Source organism: Topomyia yanbarensis, chromosome 3 (assembly GCF_030247195.1).
Source record: "Topomyia yanbarensis strain Yona2022 chromosome 3, ASM3024719v1, whole genome shotgun sequence".
NCBI classification, from domain to species: Eukaryota; Metazoa; Arthropoda; class Insecta; order Diptera; family Culicidae; genus Topomyia; species Topomyia yanbarensis.
Window position 1 is genome coordinate 114117361 of NC_080672.1, and position 25543 is coordinate 114142903.

Below are 25543 nucleotides of genomic sequence, written 5' to 3' on the forward strand. Positions count from 1 at the left end.
TTTTCTTGCTGTACGCGATTGCAATTTCGATGTCATTATTATGACAGAAACTGGTCTTGATGATCGGATCGAGTCTCTTCAACTTTTCGGCAGTTCCTATAATGTATTCCGCTGCGATAGGAACAAAACCAACAGTACGAAATCCACCTTCGGAGGTGTTCTGATCGCTGTTGCACAGCAACATTCTAGTTCACGTGTGAACATTACCCACGGGACTAATTTGGAACAAGTCTGCGTATCGGCATTCATCAATGGACGTAAGCTTTTTCTTTGTGCAATATATATTCCTCCAGACAACAGTAGAGATGTCTGTATGATTGAGTCACACATTGCATCAGTACGTGAGCTTTGTGACAAGGGATCAATTAAGGACACTGTCTTGATCTGCGGAGATTACAATCAACCACGCTTGAGTTGGTTATCGCATGACAACGTAATCCAAGTTTAAAATGCTGCCCAGTTACCACCAACGAGCTCCGCCTTAATTGAGGGTATGGATTTTTTAAATCTTAACCAGTTTAATGTACATGCCAATCAAATCGGACGGGTCCTTGACTTAGTGTTCTGCTCGATGGACCACAACATTTCGATCGAGAAGTCAGTATCCCCCTTCTACCCGTCGACACGCACCACCCTCCGCTAGTTGTCACGATGCAATCGCCTAGTCGTCCGGCTATGCCGGTAGTTGTTCCAGCTAGCCAACAGCTGAATTATCGCAGGATTGATTTTTCCGAGCTGTGTGATTATTTGCTCCATCTGGATTGGTCAACGCATCTAGGAAACAGCGATGCAGATGCAATGATTATAAACTTCTGCCGAGTAATTCAGGACTGGTTGCAGAATAATCTCCCGGTAAAACGACAGCCTGTTTCCCCGGCGTGGAGTACATCGACGCTGCGATCCCTTCGCCGAAAACGAAATGCATGCCAACGCAAACTTCGTCGCAAACGATCGCCGGCTACAAGTCACGACTTTCACGTTGCCAGTGAAGCATACCGGAATCTCAACGCTGTTCTGCATAGATCGTATGTACAACGAGTTCAAGTAGGCTTACGAAGTAATCCTAAAGAATTTTGGAACTTCGTGAATTCTAAACGGAAAAATCACAGCGTTCCTTCCAATGTGTACCTCGATGGAAAGGCAGCGTCGTCCACTGCAACAGCCTGTGAATTGTTTGCCAATCATTTCGCTTCCGTCTTTGCTCCCTGTTCAGCGTCTGATCAGGAAACCGAAATCGCATTAGGAACTGTTCCGCAAGATATCGCTAATTTAAGTACCTTTTTGGTTTCACCCGACATGGTAATAGCTCTAATAGCTAAAAAGCTCTTTCTCCCCTGGACCGGATGGGATTCCAGCTGCTGTTTACTGTCGCTGTGCCGTCGCTTTGGCTGAACCTTTGTCTCGCATCTTCAACCAATCATTTGACCAGGCTAAGTTCCCCGACGTTTGGAAGCAATCCTACATGTTCTCGGTGTTCAAAGCCGGAGATAAGCGAAATATCAAGCAGTACCGCGGAATAACGAATCTTTCAGCTGGATCTAAGTTGTTTGAAATTGTTGTCAATCAATTCATCCTCAGCCGTACAGGAAGTTTCATCTCCCCAGACCAACATGGCTTCATGCCCGGGCGATCCGTTTTAACAAACCTGCTCGAATTTACATCAACTTGCATCAATTGCATGGAGAAGAAAACACAAGTGGACACTATATACACAGATTTGAATGCAGCTTTTGACCGAATTGATCATGAAATTCTTCTCAAGAAGTTGTACAAGTTAGGAGCATCCGACAAGCTTACATCGTGGCTACGCTCCTATCTTACGCACAGAACGCTTTGTGTGAAATTGGACTCTTGTATATCGGCTCCGTTTACCAATAGATCAGGAGTACCGCAAGGCAGCAATCTGGGCCCACTACTTTTCTCACTGTTTTTTAATGATGTAGCAGTAGTGTTAGGTTCCGGGTGCAAGCTCATATTTGCTGACGACCTTAAGCTGTACTTAGTCATCCAGTCAGTCGAGGACTGCCGCCAGCTGCAAGCACTTTTGGATCGCTTTGTGAAGTGGTGTCGAATGAATCAGCTTACCGTAAATATTGCCAAATGCTCCGTGATGACGTTCCATAGGAAGAACGATCCGTTAATCTTCGATTACAGTATCGACGGGGTTGCGCTACAAAGAGTCAAAGAAGTCTGTGACCTGGGTGTAATTCTTGACCACAAACTGTCCTTCAATTCTCATATGACCAACATAATTGCGAAAGCAAATCGGCAGTTGGGATTTATTTCGAAGATTTCACGGGATTTTACGGATCCTTACTGTCTAAAATCCCTATACTGCGCATTGGTTAGACCAATCCTCGAGTTCGTCTCACCGGTTTGGAATCCGCATCATCTAACTTGGTGTTTAAAATTGGAAAGAGTTCAGAAAAGGTTTATACGCTTAGCTTAGGAACTTGCCTTGGCGGGACCCGCAAAATTTACCACAGTATCGTGACCGTTGCCAGCTGCTCAATTTGGAGACTTTAGAATGTCGTCGTAGTATCCAGCGAGCTACTACCTTGGTGAAAATCTTAAATGGAGAATGTGATGCGCCTGAACTGCTGTCCCGCTTAGATTTCCAAGTAGCGAGGAGAACACGAGATACATCATTATTATTACCGAGATTCCATCGGACATCTTTTGGATTCCACGAGCCACGTCTTCAATGATTCGAACCTTTTCTCGTGCTGACGCTGCCTTTGAGTTTGGTGACTCCTCGAAAATATTTGCAAGCAGTTTAAGAAGATTGCGTTTACTGTGATTATTATGTGCATTAGTAATAAGAAACCTGACATGTAATTTTACTTGACTTTATACTTTAACCTTACGAAAAGATAGTGGTTTTTACGTCCATTTGAGGGTGGCGCCTGGTAGGAGGAGGCCAACTCAAACGGACTTTTTCCCACTCGAATCATTTAGACTATAATGTCCGATGATACATAAATAAATAAATAAATAACTTAAATCCAATAACTGCTGACGGCGCCGGTGGATGAGTGGTAAGCGTGACAGCCACTCATTCCAGTTGGTCTGGGTTCAATCGCAGCCGAGGTCGTTGTGATTTTTCTGAGGTGTAAAAATCTGCGGCCACGTCTTCCTTCGGAAGGGAAGTGAAGCCATTGGTCCGCGGTCCATGAGTTGATGGATTGATAATCTAGTCCAGATAGTGAAGTCACCTCTCTGGCGTCGGTAATGCAGAAGTAGAACCCAACTTCTATACTTACTAACAAATATCCTCCTCTCGCGATACTTGTGGAGTGCGCAGTAATATATACGGCCTCTAGCAAAAGCAAGTATCGGACTAACAATGCTTTCCTTTCCTTCCGCAATCTACATTCGGGCCTGGCTCACGCCAGGATTATCAGGAGTTGCACATTGAAAGATGTTTCGCTATTCCCAAGAATAATTATCTACTGATTCCCTGTGCCACTTCAGCTAATTCAGATTGATAACGGAGTAGGAGCAAGGGGTGGTCGCACAAACTCAAGCTCAAGCCACATAACTTAAATTTAATAAATGCAAATTCGAGAATATTTGAACCCTTTAAAACACCGATGCTAAATAGTGCGATGTTTATTTAAAATAATATAAACAATTTCTATTGATAAACGTCAAGTAGCCGAAACAATAGCGAAATACTCGAACCACGAATAGAGTTACCATGAGATAAAACTTGTTTACACACGCATTTTTGGTACGATTTTCATAATGGGCGATTTTAAAAAACACCAAAAACTTTATCGTTTTTTCGGTTCCACATTTATAAATAAACCAAAAGATGATTCGTAATTAATAAATACAGATATCCCAAGGCGTGGAAATTTCTTGTTTCAAATCTTCGGTAAAACTGTAACCTGATTATATTATTTGACCTCGGCACTTTCTTTTAGTTTTAGATAATAGAAATTGTAGCAACATCTCCCAACCACTGCAACCATTGTAAACCAATGGTATTGTAAAACCATTGCACAACTGGTTGGATATGCTCGAGCCCCAACTCTTGCTGAAGGCACGGTCGGACGACAAACAGATACATGACGACGCTGGCTTTTTTCCAGTGAATAATATCACTCTACTAGCGAATCGACGAAGAACCGCATCACTGAAAGTGAAATTGACTGTGGTCAGGAAGTACAATACATAAAGGGAAACTGTAATCAGCTTCTCCTCTCCCATAAAACATGATCGCGTACGGCTTGCTAGCCCCCGTTTTGCGCGCCAAGTTGATATCCGCTGCTTCAGCACTATGGTGAAGGGGAACCTACCTACCTACCATTTATGGGCTGATAAGAGTTACGTAACGATAGTGTGGAGATTTTCAATTACCTGCGGTGGAAGCATGCCTCGGAACAAGTCTCTACGACCAGGTTTCATCGTGGCACGTGGGTGTCGTCACTGCAATTCGTGAAGGAGTGCTACTCTATCGAGTGGAAGTACTATTCCGAACTCGGGTGCCTATGCTTGACGCGTGGATTTACCGTCAAGTTGACATTCATTAAGTGAGGAAATGAATATTAATTATTATTTGCGAGATTTTACATAGACTGAGACAGGTTACAAAACAGTCAAGATACCATCCGGCCATAGACAGCGGTAGCATTTTTACGAGCTACTAGTCAATTACGGGTGGAATACCAATACAGAACCAGATTGTCGTCCCCATGACGCAGTCAAGTATTGAATCACTTTTCTGTCTCAAGAGTCATTCACTTCTTTCGCAAAGCCGCACAGATCCTGTACCATGATTGGCAGCTTATCGCTTAAGTGGATTACAACAAAGTTGAAGCAAACAAAATGAGTAAACCAACCAACGGATGAATGAATGAGTGTTCCTTAACAGGAAATACTTCTCGACATTACCCAACACCCTCGTCTGCGCAGGTAATTAATGATATTAAGATATTAATGACAAATTCGATGGCCATGAACGAATATGGAAGCACATGGGAGGACAAGTGCGTTCGCTCTGTTTGGTGCCGCCCGCAGTCGAAGGCTTATTGATCAGCGCTGCGTCAGAAGAATGGATTTGGCCACCTGTATTGGGTGACGTGTTTAATGAGGTCTAGGTTGCTTCCAATTTGGAGTCACATGCTGATGACTGTAAGTTGGGCTTGGAGCTGCCGAATCTTTGCGACAGTGCATTGAAGTGTTTTCCGAACAATGAACACAGATAAAATTCAATGAATATTATGAATGAATATTCTGCTAGGCAACAACTAATATGCGCTTGAAAGCGGCAAACTTCCCTTAAATATGAACCTAATTATACAGCAGCATGCTCGACTGCACCACTTTGTGAACGTAACGTTCGGATTAAAGCCTAAAACTTTGCTCAACGCTCGCCTCGCATCACAATCGTATGGATCGGTGCTTACGGCAAAAACTACCTTCCTTTCCATACACTAAACTGATAGACTTAGTCCGGTACCGGCTTGTTCTTCGTCTGCGTAAAATTAGCATTTCATAATCGCATAGCATTTGTAGTCAATAACTGGACTGGACTGAAACTACTAGTCTCTATACCCAAGAATTGTATCGATGCATTGTTCAGCCTGATTGGATCACCAGATGGTAAAGGGGCAGGGAGCACATTTGCTTATCACCCGTTTTTTATGGATAATTTTCCTTGTCACGAAGCAACAGGGCGGTATTACAAAGCAGTCAGTGGTTTGAAGCTACACTTAGGCAATCATTCAGTCCTAAGCGGGTATCCGCAATCTCCACAAAAAAGAACATACAAGTCCATTCGAATTCACCATGTAAAAATTTTGTTTCAAAAGCCACCTGAAATCACTTTGACCGAATCGGGTTTGCTTCACAGTCAACCGAACGTGAAATCAACTTACATTGCAAAAAATCTGCACTTTTAAGCCAGCGCCATTACCATATAATTTGTCGACTATTTTCCGTCTTTTGCCAGCATTCATACAGGGTGATTTGCCTATTGTGGCTCTAATAGGGAGGATGCCGTACTGTTTGTCCTATAATTGAAGGATTGCGTACACATTTGTAGCAATCCCATTGCTTCATTTCAAAAAGCAGTACTGATGGAAAACACTCGTTTCTTGCGTAGTAAAAATTAAAATATCATTTGAGCCAATTCGTTGAACAGAATTTGCAAACATTGCTTAACCAGTAGGTATATAGGGGTGAAAATGGCCGCAACATCCTACGCTTGATTGTTTCGTTTGGCGTAAAATGCATTAACTGAAGGTTTAATGGAAAAACAACCTTGTCTTAATAGCACACGTAAAAGAACGGTTTTTTTCTTCGCTCGTCTGGTTAGTGTACAGGTTCCAGTCGCTTATCAGAACTTTTAATCAATCAAGTTGAGCAGAAACAACCACAAGAAGCGCTTATTTAGTACTAAGTTATGTGCAGATGATGTTGCAGCCCAGGCACACGAAGGAAAGAATTATTACGGTGATTGTATTCTGCTATTATCTTCGATTTCATGCTCGAGATTATTCCGGTTTTAAATACCTGTCACAAGGAATGAGATGCATTCTGCAGCAAAAAACAAAAGGCGACCGTGTCCATCAATATTAAGGTTATACTTATTGACCTTCAATTCCTAAGCCGTTTGTTTATCGACAATTATTAACAGGACTAGATAGATGCTGAATCCAATAATAATGCACTAATTCTGTTCACCCTAAACAACCCACAAGTGGCACTCCACGAGCATAAGTTACATCCCGTTGTTTGTGAATGAAAAGTTTCATTGTTTTGCATTTTGCTCGACAATCAAATTCCAAGCCAGCATGGAAGAACTGAAAATAATTGAATGACTGCGTTGCACCGAACGAACGAGTGCTGAAACTAACAACCGAAACTTGATTTTGATCGCAGTAGGGTATGAACTGAAAATAAACAATACTCAATTATTGACATTTGCATCAATGAAAAGAAATGTCTTCATGCCTTCTTTGCAAAGTAAACTTTGATTAAAAAATTTTGTACAGACGAACGTCGAAATTACTCGAATCTAAAAGTATGAGTACAACTTATTCCAACGTCAGTCGTGACGAAGTAGAGAACCGTCAGTCAGGACGGAGTAGAAAATATCGATTTTATTTTTCGTCAGCCTTGAATAAAACAAATGAAATTATAAAAATATTGAAGCAAAAAAATTAAACTTTTTAACAATGCACAGAGTAGTAACTAGAACAAAATCTTTCCAATAACCAAAATATTTTTTATCGATTTTTTTTGTTATATTTTTGTATATACCTAAGAACCTACTGTATAACGTAGTAAAATTAGGTGTATGTCAAAAATTGTTAAAGAATTTTTGCATGGATGCTAAATGGTGATATTTTAGGGTTTTTTTAATCATGTTCATTATACGTCCAGCAAAATCGCTTTCTAGTCATGATGACTGTTTTTAATAAAACAATATTATTACAAACGTAGTTCAACACAATCATTTGTATAACTTCAGCCAAAAACTAACTGAAAATAGTAGACTTTCTGTGTATTGTACCAACTTTTAAAAATCCTTTTTTAAACATTTTATTCCAAATTTAAATGATAAAAAAGTTACATTATATGGCTAGATCCGCCAAAGTTGCTGAGGCAGTATTACAAAACAAGATTTTAGCCATACAAAAAATATTCGAACTCTTCCGATCTTGTCCAATCCAATTGTCCATGTTTGATTCAACGATTGATTTCTTTATTTTTTAATCTAAATATTTTATTTATTTCAAATCACTCAATTCATTGAACTAAACTAAGTTTTTGGGTAAAATCAACCAAAATATCCATTGAATTTACCTTGCAAGTTTTATTATCTGTGCATTTGGACGTTCTACAAAATTATTGTTCATTTAAAAAAAAATAATCTGTGATTGAAGGGAAAACTGAAACTGATTGATCCAAAAGGACTGCCTAATTTCAACAAACTTTTTTATGTGAATACAAAGAAAAACAAGTTTCTTCTAACGAACAAAAAAGTTTTTTACACGTGCCTCAAAACAGACAGTCTCTTTTTTTAAGTCAGAATTGAGGGTCTTCGCTGATCCTTCTGTGTAGTATGTTGTGCGCGTTTATGAACATATCGCTTCACGCAGTAGTTACCGAGTATAACTCAAAGTATTGTTGTACAGGTTTGTTCAATACGATCATAGTTGACTTCTCTCCATTTCAGCTGATTATTTCTTAATTATTTCTTCTGACGTTACTCCAGTGGGCGCGATGTCCGACAATATCTTTGATTCGATCCAACATCAAACGAATTGGACTAACGAAAGATCTTTGTCGGATAATTTTTTTTTTCTACCGCAGAAGTAGACTTGTTGACAAAACCCGCCACTGAATTGTCAAACAAACGTCTCATGGATTGCCTAATTGTCATGCGAGCAAAAAATGTCTGAATTACGTTTATCCGAATGTACTAGAGACGGCGATTTGAATCATATGTATTACAAAAAAATATTCCTGTAATAACGCTAGCTTACAAATAAAATTGGATTTGCTTCAATATTTGACAAGTATTGATTCAAATATCTTATATGTTTAAAACAATAAAAGTTGCAATTTTAATCAACAAATAAAATGTTTGGTCTGTCGCGCAGTTGATTCAAAAAAAAATTCGCGTTTATTGCAACAAAACAAACTTATTGAAATAACAAAATTAGTAGTTTGTTTCAATTATTATTATGATGAGGTCAACAAAATATTTTTTTGATTTGACTGTTTTCCATGTTTGATCTAATAAATTCTTAAGCATTATTTCAACAATTATTTTATTTACATCACCATATTTTTTTTATTGAACACAGAACAACTTGAAAAATTTGTTGTTTCAATCTTCATATTATTTGGGATTAAAAATTATTTTTCTGCCTGATGAAAATATGCATAGGCGTTCCTTTTCTTCTCCCTTTCCCACTGATCAACTGTTTATGCAACTGGAAATACAAATGTATTCACAAAGATCACCTAGAAATTACTAATATTCGAAAGAATATGGAAAATTGGCCTCTGCACTGGAAGGTGGACAGGTGCCAAGTTGTTCCAAAAACTATTTATTGTCTATTTTTAGTTCATAATAAGGCATAATAACAACAATAGCAGCAGCAAATTATTTTGGCCAGGATTCGACCCAATTACTCCTATGTGCAGCTTCATAAAATGAGTAGAACGATTAATTTAAATCAAATTAGTTCAGTTCATTAAATGATTATTATTATTTTTTAAATTACAGAATAAATTGAGTTGGGCCAAATTAATACGAAATGAGTAAAAGGAATGATTGAAAAGAATTATTAGAATTAATTGAATGTAATATCATAATAATAGATTTATGTAATGTTACATATTGACTAAAAGATATGAACTGGATAAAACAGTGAACTTAATAACATGAATGAAATGATTTAAATAGATTAAACGAGTTAAATAAATAAAATTAATAAATGAAGAGTGGAAATAAAATTAATCAGAACAAAGAAACGGATAAAATGAATTAATTCAATAAAATCAGTTGTAATTGTTTATTGAGAGCTCTAACCAAATGGTCATTACCCATAAAAGAAACGAATACAACGAATTAAATGAATAAAATAATAAAACAAATTACACGAATAGAACGAATAAAATGAATAATATTTATGAGACGAATAAAATTAAAAGAAAAAACAAAACTACCAAAATTAGTGCAAGTAATAAAATGGCTATAAAGAATAAAATGAATAGAATGGAAAATGAATAAATTGAATTAAACGAACAAAATTATTCAAATAACTTAAATGTACAAAATGAATACAATGAAAAAATAAAATGAATAATATTAACCAAACGAATAAAATTAATAAATTAATAAAATGAATAAAATAAATGAATGAAAAACGCATTAAATCAAATTTATAAAATAAATACGATAAATAAATTAAATAATATAGATAGAATCAATAAAATCATTGCAATGAATAAAACTAATAAAATAAACAAAATGAATAGAATTGATAAATGATTACAATATAGCACATAAAATGATTAAAATGAAAAATCAAACAATATTAAAATATCTGTTTTAATCCCCCTAGTGGTGTGAATGTGCATTTATCATCAATATAAACTATGGTTAATTAGCTGATTATGTTCAATATAATTGTGAGAATGTCTATTATATTTTTATTACACTTAGCATGTATCCTTTGACTACCACGAAAATTGACGCAGGCATAATTTCAACAAAAAGTATTATATTTATTTAGCTTAATCAGCATGAGTTCAATATTATCTTCATGTGATCATATTTCGAAATGCTGGGAGAATGAGTTGGGTTGGGTGGGGAGGGGGTGGTGGATTAGTAGAGTGAGAGTGCAGGATGCGTCAGAAATCCTTCATCTTATTCAGGTGTTCGGGGTGGATGAAGCAAATGCAGGTGAGATGGTGGTCCAGGGGGAAAGGGGGTTGATGAAGTTGTTAGGTGTAAGGGTAACGGAGGGTTTTGTCGCCAAAATTATGCGATCTATTAATTACGCCAAATTCGTCAGATTTGGGTCAACAATGTGTTCGGAGGAATGTGTGAACATTACAAGCCCTTTCATATGGTGTTGTTGTTTTGATTATTAAACTCCCTAAAAGTGAGACATATATGCTAACTTTCTTGTAAGTGCATATATTAAAATTATGTCTTCATCGAAGTTGTAGATCAAGCTTTTTCCAACAACCTTTCTGAATACACAAAGTCTTAATCTATACTATCTTCGGCACTATTGGTGATTGTTTATGGATGATCCCTCTAGGGGGGGGGGAGGGGTACAAGGGTTTTAGCGTGAAAAAATATCGACAAACGACTCGGTGACGAAGCTTTTTGCAACGTCTCTGGAAAAACATGATTTGCGGTGTTACCTGCCATTCCAAAACTACTTAACCGATTTTTTCAAACTTTGTATGCACATTCTATATAAAAAATGCATAACCCTTACATTGAGTTTTTGAGATAAATTTTCAACTAAGGAGTTTTTTACTCATTTTAAATAAAAATTACCCTTTTTCTACGAAAAAATCTGTCTTTTTATGAGTAAACACCCTCCTAAATGAAAAATTATATCAAAAATTCAACGAGGGGATTAGATAATTTTAACATAGAATGTGTATGCAAAGTTTTAAAGCATTCGGTTAAGTAGTCTTTGAATGGCAGGTAACACGCAAATCATGTTTTTCCAGAGACGTTGTACAAAAAGCTTCGTCACCGAGTCGTTTGTCAATATTTTTGCATAGAAAAATTACACCATGTTATTAAAATGATAAACTATAATCTACAAAAGTTTTGATAAATTTGCTTCACGCAACGTTCTAATAAAATTCGCAAAAGAAAGTGTTTTTTCACGCTGAAACCTTTAACAACCCCCCCCCCCTCCCTTAAAGCCAATTCATTGGTATAATTTTTAAATATCATTTTTACAAGTTCGGTATGTTCTGTAAAAAGGTTTAAATTCAAAATGGACAACTTTCTATATTACAACAACGGCTTATTTAGTGTATTTTCTAAATTATTTCACGATTTTTTGAAAAATATAGTATTTAGATGGTGATGGTTGTTAGCGTGGAAACGGCTGAGTTTACGTCAATAAGTTTTTTCGGAGTGCTTATCAAAAATTGCATGATCTGTCATTTGCTGATATGATTTTCGTAATTAATCCTCTTATAAGTAAGATTTTTTGACTATTTTTTTACTAAAAGAAAGGTTGTGGAGAGTGAATTCATGAATATTTTTCTGAATACATGAAATCTCTTCTTATAATGCTTAAGAAGTTATAGCTCGGTATATTTGGTTGACCCCAAAAATATTTGCTTTTATATATCTTTTCAATTATCATTCCTACGGGATTCATATATTCTGAGAAAAATACATAATTTTTATTAACGTATAATTTTCCATATCTCTTAGACATTTAAAAAAATAATAGTTTATTAATATCATCTACTAGAGACAACGAGAGACAAGTAAACTCTTTTAATAGTGTTGTCGCAGCATTTCTAATTGCAACTAGAGTTGGCTGTCCATTTTTGCCCGTTTAAAAATTATTATTTTTAAAACTTATGCAAATTTTACCAAAAATTACCCAATAACTTCTATGCAGCAAGAGATTGACCAATGATCTCATCTGAAAAGATATGTATCTTGACAAGACATACAACTTTCTGGAACACGCTGAAGCTTTATCTACGATATTTAAGAAGTTATGTTGAAAAAAGGTTTTTAAAGGGTCATTCACAAACAATTTGGTAGTCAGAAATGTTAGAATACCTGCAAGATTTTTTTAAAATTTTATACAAAGATTGGCTTTAAACACAATTCCATGTCTTCACAACGATTCAGTAGGAATCCCAGTCAATGTTTGCATTTGTTCTGCTCCACAGTCCAAACTCCCTAAGAAAACTTTCATTCGAAAACATGTGCCCTGATTTTTTTTCTAAACTGTATTTTATAATAAAAAATATTTTTGTTTCAAAACTTATATTTCTTCTTTGACATCAGATCTCGCCGTCCTTGTTTTTTTTTCAAATCGTTGGGCATTACGAATTTTTTCACAAGATTTTGGGACGAAACATTTTTACAATTTTGTTTGCGGTTTTTGTTTGTTTTGTGACTATTTTAGAAAGATTTCGCTGATGATTTTTTTTTTGATTTTCAACAACGCCTGCGCAACCCCTCCAACCCTCAACGGGGGTAAAAAGATAAAGGTAAAAACAAAAGATAATAAGACCGTCTTCAATCTACCTAGTGATGAAATTGAGCCTGATTGCGTATTTAGCATACATAAATCGTGCTTAATATATGATTTAGTATCGATACAATAATTGCAGACTAGTATCGATACAATAATTCCGACTAGCTGCACTGACTCAACTCCAAGACGCATTTTTCTTTTAACCCATTATTGCCCAACCTACTATATATAGTAGGTGCTAAGAATAACTCCTATTACTCAATTAATGACGCAGAATAGGCATTATCAAAGAGTTAATATTGTTCATATACTCTTGCAGAATATGTTTAGAGAAGTTATAGTGGTTTAACCAGTGTTTATGTTTTGTTTTTAATCAATTTTTCCTTAAGGGGTTACACATTTTTGTTAGGATGAAAAAAATCGAATCTGTGTAAATTAGATATTTTGAAACTACATACGCTGAGGAAAATTTTCTCAAAGTTTCACTAAGATCAGAATACTACAACTTGAGTTACAGCTATTCATAGACCGATACCCATTGACCACTCGTAGGCGGTGCGTAGTGTTTGATACGCTAGACCGTTGACACGCTGCACCGACAGTAAAACTTGATTATCTCGGAGTTGTATTTTGTTGAAAAGTTCATCCGCGGCTATCACGATATCTCAGGAACCGATACACCGATCAATCTTAAATTTTCACTGGTTGTTCCTTATCATATCAGCTACTTTGAGTACAAAAATAATTTTACTGGAATGAATACATCATTTTTCTTCGATCGGAAAACACAATTTGTGATGCGCGTGAAAAATAAGTTGGGCAATAATGGGTTAATTAATCAAAACCTTGATCACAAAGATCACTAAGGAGATGCTTTGAAAAAAAAAATGATTGTAGATGTGCATATGTCGCAAAATTAGATCCTAAAGTACAGCGTGTAACAGATGGTGGTAATCTTACCTCAATTGAACCCCGTATGTTAAATGCCTTGTCTTCGAATTCGAGAAGTGTGACCAATAATTATTCATAGGCTGTTGAAACTAAAAACTATGATGGACACTCAGATTCGGCGTTGAATTGTCTCGCAATTGGGTTAATTTCTCAGACAAGAAGAACATCTTGCTCCGACATATCTAATACTCAGAAATTACATAAATTTTATAAATTTAGAGAAAGTTTTGTTTGATTAATAATTCCTCGAAAAAAGGAACAAAACAGTTCCAAAAAAGTGGGGAATGGCTTCATTTATATCCAATCCGATTTTGTAGAGCATGCATTTTACTTGTTTAATGGAGTGGTCGGTCAATGGTGGAAGAGCTCTTCCACCAGCGACGCTAATATCACTATTGAGCAATGGATGTAAAACAGAAACGTAACCTGTAAACCCAACCCTGCAAAAAATAATCGCGTGTCGTTCAAGAAAGTAACAGCCATCTATGCAACGTATTATGCCACACTTGTGTAGGTACCGTCTTGACAAGTCCAGCACTAAATTGGCTACTAGTCACGCAAACTGTTTATGTGGATAGGGTTAATCTCTGGTTTCAACGCTTTTGTGTACCGCCATGCGTTTGAACGTTAGTGTTTTCCTGGTACCAATGGTTGGATTTTCTTCAAAGAGAGGGTTTGTTGTTTCGATATTTGATTTGTAAAGTAGCGTTGCAAAGTAAAGGGAGAAATATTTGTTGTACTAAACTGAATTTTTCGAACCGAAAATTTTAATTTGCCCCGGAGGTCAGCAAACTTGTATCACTGATAAATTAATTGAACAATTACAATAAGCGTTAAAATAGCTTAAATCAAAAACAATCAAGTCTCGATGTTTTCCAAATAGCATCATTAGTCTATTGTGAAACTATTCTTATCATCACCCCCCCCCCCCAATTATTTTCAGGTGGGAATTTGTTATGGTCCTCCGTTCGACTTTCACGCTTGAATTCCATGTCAGATTTTTGCGTTCTATAATATATTTAAAGTTTTACGATGAATATTCCGTCCAGGTTACTTTTATTTTCTGTCCATTATATGCTCTTCCCGTTGTTGCGATTTTAAACAATTTTTTAATTAATTGACAAATAAAACAAGACCTCCGAACAAGCAAGCTAGAAATTTTCTGTATCTGAAATAAGTAATGGATGACTTGTCAATTGAGCTAACCCCTTCCTAAATCCGTGAATCAAGCTAATACATGTAAAAAACCGTATTTTCGTTGCTCTCACTTAGGGACCGTTCATAAACCACGTAGACCGAAATTTGAGAATTTTTAACCCCCCCTCCCCCCTAGTAGACCATAATAGACTTTTACTAACCATCCCCCCCCCGCCCAAAAGTATACGTAGACTTTTAATTTTTTTTTATTCGCGGGAAATGTGAAGTTAGCAAAAAGCACATTATAATGTTCAAATAAAAATTAGTATTCAGATTTATTTCAAGCTTTTTAAATATTAAAGAAAGGTTTTTTGTCTATGACTGATCAAATTAATTGACGCCAATTCAAGATGCTTTCCAACGTTTGTGTAGCGGAATATTTCTTTTCAAGGTTAGGCACTCAAGTATATGTAAACAGATATATTGCTATAACTAGTTCAAATTTTGACCGAAGTGCGACCTACACCAACAATGCAGAATTATTTATTTATTTATATGATTTAAAGGCACTCAGCACTTCATAGGCTATCAGCGCCTGATTACTTTTGTATACAAAGTTGAAACTAATACTAATTAAAAACTACTAGAAATACAACATATAATGGAATCTGCTTACAATATGTTAAATATCATTAAACTCTCGCTATTCCCTACAGTGCGAATAAATACTTTTATATTTCTGAGTATAATTGGATCTCTTTTAAATATTCCATGACGCTATCAATCATTTGTGATTTATCTCCTAAAGCCTGTTCTGTTATTTTGAAAGTATTTCGCTGTAGCTGATATTTTTTACAAAGGAACATTAAATGATTCACTGTTAGTGGTACGTCACACTCTTCACAATGAGGAGGAGGGTCTTGGTTAAATAGGTAACTATGAGTCAATCTGGTATGCCCTATCCTTAATCGTGAAAGAACGACGGCTTCTCTTCTATGTTTCCGATTAGAGGAGATCCATTCTTGAGTTATGGCTTTGATATTTCTAAGTTTATTGTCGGTGACATCTAACCATTCGTTATCACGTTTCAATTTGATTATAGCTTTCGCGGTTTTAGTGGCATCGTAAGTTGTTGTTGCAACCTGCATTTCCTGCTCATCTAGAGATTCTTTTGCCAAACGATCAACCTTCTCATTTCCTTCAATTTTCTTATGCGAAGGCACCCAAAGAAAAACTGGGTTTTTGGGTTTATATTGGGGAGAGTTCAACAAGTCGTGAATTCTTTGCACAATTGGGTTTTCGGAAAACAAATTTTCCAATCCTCTGAGAGCACTCAAGGAATCTGATACTATAATGAATAAAGACAAGTCGTAGCAAGATGCAGATTTCACTGCCTCTTCAATTGCTATCAGTTCAGCCGTGAAGATTGAACAAACTTTTGGTAGATTCCTTTTATATTCATAATTTTGGCTGTAGGTATATCGCATATCCAACTGATTTCCCAATTTTCGAACCGTCAGTATAGATGAAATAATAATTTTTATAACGTTCACGTATTCTGTTAAACTCTGATCTAAATACAGCACACGGTGTAGTGTCTTTGCGATGAGTGGTCAACGAGTAATCGATTCGTATATTTTGACCGCTCCATGGCGGAATAGCGTGAAAATTTCTGTTTTGAATATTCGATATGTTTAAATTATATAGTTGTCGAGTAGTATCGAAGCGAGCAGCGAAGTGACGTTTTTTCGTCTGTTTGAAATTATTGATCTGATTCTTTAGTATTAGGTGGAGGGGATGGTTTTCTAACGATAGGATCCTGATTCCATATGTCAACGTTTGAAAGTCTCTTCGTAATTTCAACGACATTACTCCAGCATCTACCAACAGACTTGTTGTGGGACTTGTCCGGAAAGCTCCCGTTGCAAGACGAATTCCTTGCTGGTGGACTGAGTTGAGTTGGTTTAATAACGTCTTCCTAGCTGTGCAATATATTACGGATCCATAGTCAAGTTTAGAGACCACTAGTGTTCTGTGTAATATTAGCAGTGTTTTTCGGTCACTTCCCCAATTTGTATTGGACAGTGTATGCAAAATTTTTAACGCGCCAAGCGCGTTTGCCTTCAACTGTCGTATATGGCGATCCCAGTTCAATTTGTTATCGAATATCATACCAAGGCACTTGTGGGTATTTACGACCTCAATTTTTTGCCCATTTAAATATAGCGCTGGATCAGAATTGCAGCTGGTCAATTTGCAAAAATGAATGATTTTGGTCTTGGAAACCGAAAATTTGAAGCCCGTCTCCATGCACCATGTGTTAAGTTGGTTTAACAGGTTCTGTAAAGTTTGTTGGATTTCTATCATTGACTTCCCTCTCAAAAATGCTACCAAATCATCTGCGAAAATCAAGCGGAGGATAGGGGGAGCAAAGCATGATTTTATTGAGTTGATTGCTACCAAAAATAAAGTAACGCTCAAAACTGACCCTTGGGGTATCCCGTTCTCTTGCGTGTGAACGGATGAATATGTATTTCCCAATGAAACTCTGAAGGTTCTATTCTGCAGAAAATGTTTAACAAATGCCAACATATTTCCAGTGACGCCTTGATCCGATAGGTGTTTGGTTATGTTATGCCTCCATGTCATGTCATAGGCTTTTTCTATGTCAAAAAATATACAGACTGAATGCTCTCTTGCAGCAAATGCTTCTTGGATGGCGGAATCGAGGGAAACTATACTATCAAGTGTGCTTCTGTATTTTCGAAAACCGGACTGGTTGGGATCGAAAAAATTTTGTGATTCAAGATGCCATACAAGACGTTTGTTTATCATTCTCTCCATGACTTTACACAAACATGATGTTAGGGAGATTGGACGGTAGTTGGAAGGATTTAATGCATTTTTAAAAGGTTTTTTTTATTGGGATAATCAAAGACTCTTGCCACTCTTTGGGGAATTTCTGCTGTGTCCAGAGTTCATTATACATTTCTAGGAGGTAGTATTTTACGTCAACAGTAAGGTTTTTAATCATGTCATACTGAATATTATCAGGTCCTGGGGAAGATCCCCTACAGCTTTGCAGAGCATTGTCTAGTTCATTCATAGTGAAAGGATGGTTGAGTTCTGGGCACCGATCTGGCAATATTCCAATAGGGTCTACTTCTTCCGATTGTGCTTTGAACTGAAGAAACTGTGCGGTGTAATTCTGAGAACTGGACGTAAATGCAAAGGATTTAGCTAATTCCTCGGCTATACTTTGGGTGTCTGTTATTATTGAGTTATCGATCTTCAAAGAAGTTATGAATTGGGGTGCGAATTTTCCGGATATTTTTTGTATTTTAGACCAAATTTCTTTAGAAGGCGTATTCAGGGAAATTGAGGGAACAAATTTCTGCCAGGATTCTTTTTGCGCTGCACGTATCGTTCTACGAGCTTTGGCCTTCGCTAATTTGTATGACATCTCATTTTCTGTAGTCATATATTTGTTTTATTTTCGTAACTCTTTTTTCCGTTCTCTAATTGCCTGTGCGATTTCTTGATTCCACCAAGGGGGTTTAATTCTTTTGACAGTTGACGAGATTCTAGGGATAGAGTTTTGAGCCGCGTTAACAATGGTTTTAGAAAACGTTTTGACTTTAATTTTCACATCGTTCTCTGGAGCAATATTTGCCGATATTTGATCTTGGAAAGTTTCCAGTCTGCGGCTGACGTGATCCATCTCGGGCGTCTGCTTATTTGCAAGGAACACTTCAGTGGTGAGATAATAATTGGGAAATGATCACTAGAGCATAAGTCTGAATGTATGGTCCATCTAAAATGTGTTGGTAAGCAAGGAGACCCGAAGGAAAGATCGATTGCTGAATATGAGTTATTCGCCAAGGAATAATGTGTATTTGAACCGTCATTTAAAAGATTTAGATCATTATCTTCAATGTGCGATTCAATGAGTTTTCCGCGACAATCATCTTTTTGAGAGCCCCACATTATATTATGTGCATTAGCATCCGTAGTGAATAAAATAGGAGGATTTAGTTGATTGATAAGGTTTTGAATGTCTGATTTGGCTATGTCTGTGTTAGGCGGTAAATACAGGTTGCATATAGTCAACTCTAACGGGTAAAATACTTTAACTGTCACTGCTTGAAGGTTCGTGTTTAAAGGTATCTCAATAGAATGATAGTTCTCGTGGACACAGATTGCTACGCCTCCAGAAGCGCGGAGGTGGAAATTATCAATTGAATAATAGATACAGAAATTTTTCAAAGTTGGTTTTTTCGAGTGATCGAAGTGTGTTTCTTGTATGCATAGCACATACGGATTGAGTTCATTGACCAATAACTTAATTTCATTGAATTTGTTATAGAAGCCGTTCGTATTCCACTGTATAATTGTAGGGTTCATAAGATAAAAATTAGTGGTGAGCTAGTATCCCTAGCGGTAGCGTTCATTGATCGGGGGGGTCATTGAGGAATATTGAGTTTCTAACTGCTTGGTATACTGTGTCAAAACTGTTTGCTGGTGTAGTTAAGGGGTTCATCGTTATCGTACTATCATAAATGGTTTCAGTTATATTTCTATCTCTGTCATATGTGCTTTCATTGTTCGTACCTTGCGTTCGTTCGTGTGTGTTTACTCCATTAGTTGTATTCGAAATCGGTTGGTATAGCTGATCGTCGCTGTCCGTTTCGCACCTCATTGCTATTGTTGTTGTCGTCTCTTGTCTTATCTCTGGTCGTAGTGTTGTTCCGTCTGATTGCTTGTTGGGTTGGGGTTGTATTTGTTGCTTCGGGGTCTTCTCATTTTGTTGGATCGGCTGGTCGCTGTAGTTGTCGATCGTGTTACTTGTGATCGGCTGATGTAGCTGGTTGTTTCTGTCTGTAGGACTTCGTATCTGCGTCTCTTGATTTTCATGTAATCCTGATGGTGGTGTTGTTCCAGGTGATTGTTTCTTATGATGATGGAGTGTTTGGTCCGGGATATTTTGTGACTGGGGCTGCTTGAAGCTTTGAACGTTCATATCATTGGAGCGGTGCCGCACGACCTCGGAGAAGCTTTGGTTCAGCTGGGGAACGAATACGGCAGGTGCCTGGAGCCTTCGTTTTCTTCTCGCATCTTTCATGTTAACGCGATCAGTGACTCGAATTCGTTGGATTTCGAATTCATCCATGAAAACAGGGCACTCTCTGCTTAATGCGGAATGAGAGCCACGACAGTTAACACATCTTTCTTCTTGTTTACACTTAGTTTCATCGTGGTAGAGCTCAGCACAGTTGGCGCAGATCCTATTTCCACGGCAACGATCTTTTTTGTGTCCAAACTTAAGGCAGTTCATGCATCTAATCGGTGTTGGAACATATTGTCTTACTCTGCATGGGTAGACACCGACATCGATTGAATCTGGTAAATAGCTTAAATTGAAGGTCAGTACAAATACTGAAGTATCTTCCAATTCTTTATTACTGTTCTTTCGTTTTATTCGCTGGATCCCCACGACATGGGAGTCACTCAATCCTTCTAGAATTTCCTTGTCCGTTAGGAATTTAAGGTCGTAGCAGCTGATTGTTCCTTTCGTAGTATTCAGTGTGGGGTGATCGGTAATTTTAATTTTTATCTGGTTTCCTAATAAACTTTGCTTTAATAATTTATCTGCCTGTTGTTTGTCCACCGTTTGCAGCAGAAGTGTTCCGTCTTGTATTCTAGTGATCCTCACATTCGGAGTAATTGCATAAATCGCCTTCTTTATGAAAAAAGGGGAAACGTTTTTCATACTTGTGTCTGGATCTACCCGCGAAAGAATTAGATATCTGGGGCCATTATTTTTTCCATCTATCCTAAGATATTTGGTGAACTGCGTCTCGTTCGTGGCTTCTCGATTTGCCAGTCGTTTTTTTGTTTTTTGTCTCTGGACCTTAGGTGTGTCGTTATTATCGATTTCGTCGTTGTTTAACCACTCGAATCGAGAGCCAAATGATGTAGATGGCCCTCCTCCTCCCGGATCGTGGATCATTTTCTCGCACTTACCCGTCAGCACGGTTGTGAAAAAAAAACTTCAGCAGCAAACAATAACCTTTTGTTTGGATGTATAGATCTTTCGAAACAATAGAGAGATAACCTTTGATGTGTCGATAAGCAGAACCAATAGAAGTAGACTGTCTCGTACGATGGTCAAGACCGAACTGCAATGCAGAATTGCTAAACACTTTTTGGGCCTTACGGGTACATTCAAAATTGTTAAAATATAAGAAACAATTACAAAATAATACTGTCGATGTGTACTATCATCTAGACTAAAATATTAAACCAAACATGTACACAAATTTCACTTTTCGTGAACAAATTTCAATTTTTCTAAGATAATAAGGTAATCTAAATTGTCTTATTTGATTAAGGGAACGAAACTTTTCAAATCTTTCCAAAAATATTTATTTTTGTAATTAATAGCCATGTCATCTGAAAGTATTATTGCAGAATATCAAAGCTTAACTCCGGTTTGCACGGAGTTCCGTAGGGTCAAGACATAAAATTTAACGGGTGTTTAAAGATTTTGAAATCAGTGTAAATGATTGCAAGAGAAACTGATTAACTCGACTAAACACTTTGTTGTAGAAGTTTAGCTACACTACTGCTTTAACCACCGAAATCAATTTATAAAAAGTAAAAAAAATTATCCACTTATTGTTAAAAATCGGGTGTTTTGTTGTTACAATGATGGTTTTAATGCTTAACTTTGACCATTTTTGAACTTTTTATGGTTCATGCATTTAATGGTCCATGCATGTCTGCTAACTAGTGGTGTCTCAGATGATTTCACAGTCAAAATCTTCCGTCGAGAGGTATTTTGAGCGATCGCCTTTAGAACTGTCATTTTGTATTATTCCTAGATCAAAACTATGTCAAAATATACGCAAGAAACAACAACGTGTGTGGTGGTCCAAAAAAATCGTGGGTTCTGGGTTGAGCGGTCGCTTAACGAGTAGTTACCTCAACTGTGTACTAGCTTTGAAGTGTCTGCATAAATACACCTAGCTGAATAGACCGATATTTTGAATACAACTCTCTTTAAATCCTATTTATAATTAGTAATACAAGAATAACAAAAAATAAAAGTCCACGTAGATTTTTTCAAAGACCCCCCCTCCCCCCTCGTAGACAAACATAGACTTTTGCTAGACCCCCCCGTCCCCCCTATGAGTCTACGTGGTTTATGAACGGCCCCTTACGAGAATTTCACCATTTTCAGCGCATTTGTGTTATTATCTTGGTTCTTAACAACGAAGCAAAGCTGTTTATGTTAATTTGCACGATTTCCATCGATTGTAGGCCAAGTAATTAATGAATTATTGAAGCACCCTCCTTATAATGGTAAAAATAAGTACTTTACCTTATACTACTTTTAGCACTTAATAAAACTCCGCCAAAAAATAAAAATAGTTCGCGACAAATTCAGAAGCGCATGAAACAAGTCTAGGACTGTAATGAGCTTACCGAGTAAGCCTTTTAATTTGAAACGGGAAACCAATTTTTTCCTATAATGAACATAAAGGGTGCACGGAATCAAATTGCATCACTTTAAACTTGTTGGAATTTTGCGTACGTATCAAGAAATTTTCTATCTCTCTCACCGCGGCAAGAGCAATACTGGCAAAGACCGACTGCCATTTAACCGGTCAAATTCCAATGAGTGACCCAGAGTACTGCACTAGATGATTTTGATGAAAGGACCAGGAATGCGATTTTACGAAGTTTTAGCTTCCGATGGCCCTACATTTTCTGATAAAGTGAAGTTCTGGAGTGTTCAAATGTTAACCACTGTTTAGGAAAGCAAAAGTAGTACAACGCTAGTGTACTACTTTTACTAGACCTTCATGAGATCTCAAGAAGTCTTTTGGAGGTATTGGTCAATGTATATTTGTCGGTAGACGGTTCCAGATTTAATAAAACTAGCTTATTTTAACACATCCACAGATCGCTTGTCACACAAAAAAACTTTTTGTGTAATTCGACAGCTTCATCTTAGGCCGATTTAAAAAAAATTCCTACTTGAAAGTTTGCTTTTTTTAAATACTGCTTTTAAACCAAAGTTTTGGAAGTTATACCTTGGCGTGGAAGAACCAGTATATTAATACAAGCTTTTAATTAGTGTAGAATTAGACTGTATCGTTTACGGCTATTGTACAACTGCCAGAAGAAACCTAAAACGTTAGTACACAATCAGGAATAGCGAATCAGAAAGGTGACTGTATGTCAGTGATTTACTCAGTATAGAATGGATAAAGGCTATAATGCAAAAACTTAAGGTCCGTCCAGGTTAAGTCTTCGGTACGGATCAATACCTTGACCAAGGAACTCCTAGCATGTTGTTAGTCGCCTCTTAGGATACGGGAGCATGTTCCCAGTGGTTTTATTCTTGGCTGAAATAGAACAAAAAAAATTTAGCCCATCGGACGCCACACGGCTTTATAAATTAAGGAAATCGTGACTAAAATACTGAAATCATGAACATTAATCGCGTTACCCTCCAGAAAAATCCAATAACAGATTTAAGAAAAATTGTCACGGTAACGTGATCAGAAATTTCTAAAATTGCGACAACGGTCCTGAAATCAGAAACATCGTTTGAATTGCGGTTCTTTTAGTTGATTTACTTTATACAAATCAGTGTATCCCCAAATTATGAACAGAAACAGATAGATTTGGACTGAAAACGTTATTGTGAATCCCATTGTGGATATGTTGACGGCTATTTCGCTAAATATAAACGAAATAGTTTGCGCAACAAACCGCTACTGCACATGGTATGCACTAGAAATCAATAAATTACATAAACATTCAAACACCCATTGCCTGCTTCGTCCACTGCAGGACAGTAAGGGAGCCCGGGGCTAGTTGGCGGTGTTTCCAATTTTTATATTTAACCGCCTTGTCTTAGGTATACCGTGCAGACATATCACGGTCCCAGGGTAAGTTGGCGGTATGTATGGAGTAAGTTCGCGTTCCGCCAGAAAATAAGTAATCAAATGGAATTTACATTACTCTGGGAGTCCTTATGGAACATGCTGAAAGCCTTTTCAATAATACTGTATTTTAATTCTACACGGCCATTATATTTCAGTCTCTATACCGTGGCATTTTGACGTCTGTACGTACTCCATATTTAAAAGCAAATTGTTGGAATTCTACAGGCGATTGGCCGAAGCCCCTGTATTGAAGGTTGTCTTACTTTGGAATGAATTCCAGAAAAAAATAATTTATGTCTATTTTTGCACTATTATTATAAATAAGTATTTAAAAACAACTTTTGTTTGTGGTTAGTTGCAATAACAATACGCTTTTTTCACGTTGAAAAATACAATTATTTGTAGAATATATTAAAAATTATCCGAATTAATACATAATGAAAATTTCGTTATTATGCTCGAAAACACAATGTAGCCCACAACTTCTACAAAAGAAAATGTAATGCAACATCAACAGAATGTAGTCCACATTACTTGAAGTACACAACATATATGTCTAAAAGAAACGGTGAAAAAAGGACTCCGCTCACCTGACCCGACCGCCGGTTAGCCCCGGGCTCCCTTATGTACACTGACACCTGCCGTGACATTCAACTGCACTCGGTAAGTGCATTACAGTTCAATTTTTGCATGTTTCTAATCCATTCAAAAGCGCACCCGAAACCAATACCTACACATTCATTAAATCATAATAAAGTACCAGAGCCACACTGTCTGATGTCCGCTGATTTGAGTGAGCCGCAGTGGACGTCGAAAGCAGACGGAATTGATTGGTTAGCATAATTCGACACCTACCTGCGGTGGGTAAGTGCCTGCCTTCTGTTGTTGTTAGTAGCTCGGAATTTGTTATTGATGTTTACAGGAGCAGTTTGCCTGCTACAGTTGACTCGTATGCACGTGGTGTGGCAAATCGGTGCCGCGGCCTGTTCATAGTTTGGATTCATATGGAGAATTTATGTGTGATTTTGAATCTGTAATGAACCGCGACTAGTGTTGAATTGTGGAATGTCCAGAGTTGTAGGAACGAAGATACATGCTAGGAAAGTTGCGCCAAGATTTCCTACAATTTTCTGGATAGGAGGCTATGTTTCGGAGTGATAAAGTTCAAATGTCAAATTCTCATCTGGTAGTATCATTTTGCATGAATTCAAGTAACGATTAACATAAAGTGCAAATTCATCGTTGATAAATGATTATGGTTGAAAATGAAATCCTATACTGACTGAGTCACATTCGATTGACATCGGCGGTCGTGTCAGTGACTTCAAAAATTGTGATCGTGGGCCTTTACTGCTGTGTTCGTTATTGCTGCTGATGGTGATGACGATGTGCCAATTATAGAAAGGTGCGAAGTGTCGTTTGTGTGCCGATGTCGTCGCGTTACCAAAAGTGCTCTACTGCCTTTTAATTGAAAGGAATCGCATGGTCAACGCAATTAACTCGTACCTTACAACTGCGCGATCGAGTAATTATTTTCGGATAAATTACGACTGCAGAGCACGTACGTGGGCTACATGGAGTGATGCGAGGGATGGACGACATACATGGAATGACGTGCTCCGGTGTGTCGTACTTGCTTCAGACAGAGTCTGTGGACAGAATCTAGAGCGAAAGGTAATTAGTAGCGATTGTAAAACATGTTGAATATGGACCTGATGGAAAACTAGGGCATTAAGTGAAGCGAACAATAACTGGTAGCAGGCATGA

The 25543-nt window shown here is 37.2% G+C and overlaps 1 protein-coding gene across 3 annotated transcripts in view; it reads left to right on the forward strand.

Moving 5' to 3' along the window:
• Positions 1–25543, forward strand: part of LOC131692813 (multiple PDZ domain protein-like) — a 240523-nt gene that overhangs the window by 144019 nt on the left and 70961 nt on the right. Inside the window, exon 1 of one of the 3 annotated variants that reach the window (XM_058980102.1) lies at positions 24515–25450. The exons of the other annotated variants lie outside the window; for them this stretch is intronic. The gene's annotated coding sequence lies outside the window, so the exon portion shown is untranslated. Of the gene's footprint in view, positions 1–24514; positions 25451–25543 lie in introns of those variants that run through there. 3 annotated transcript variants of the gene reach the window in all.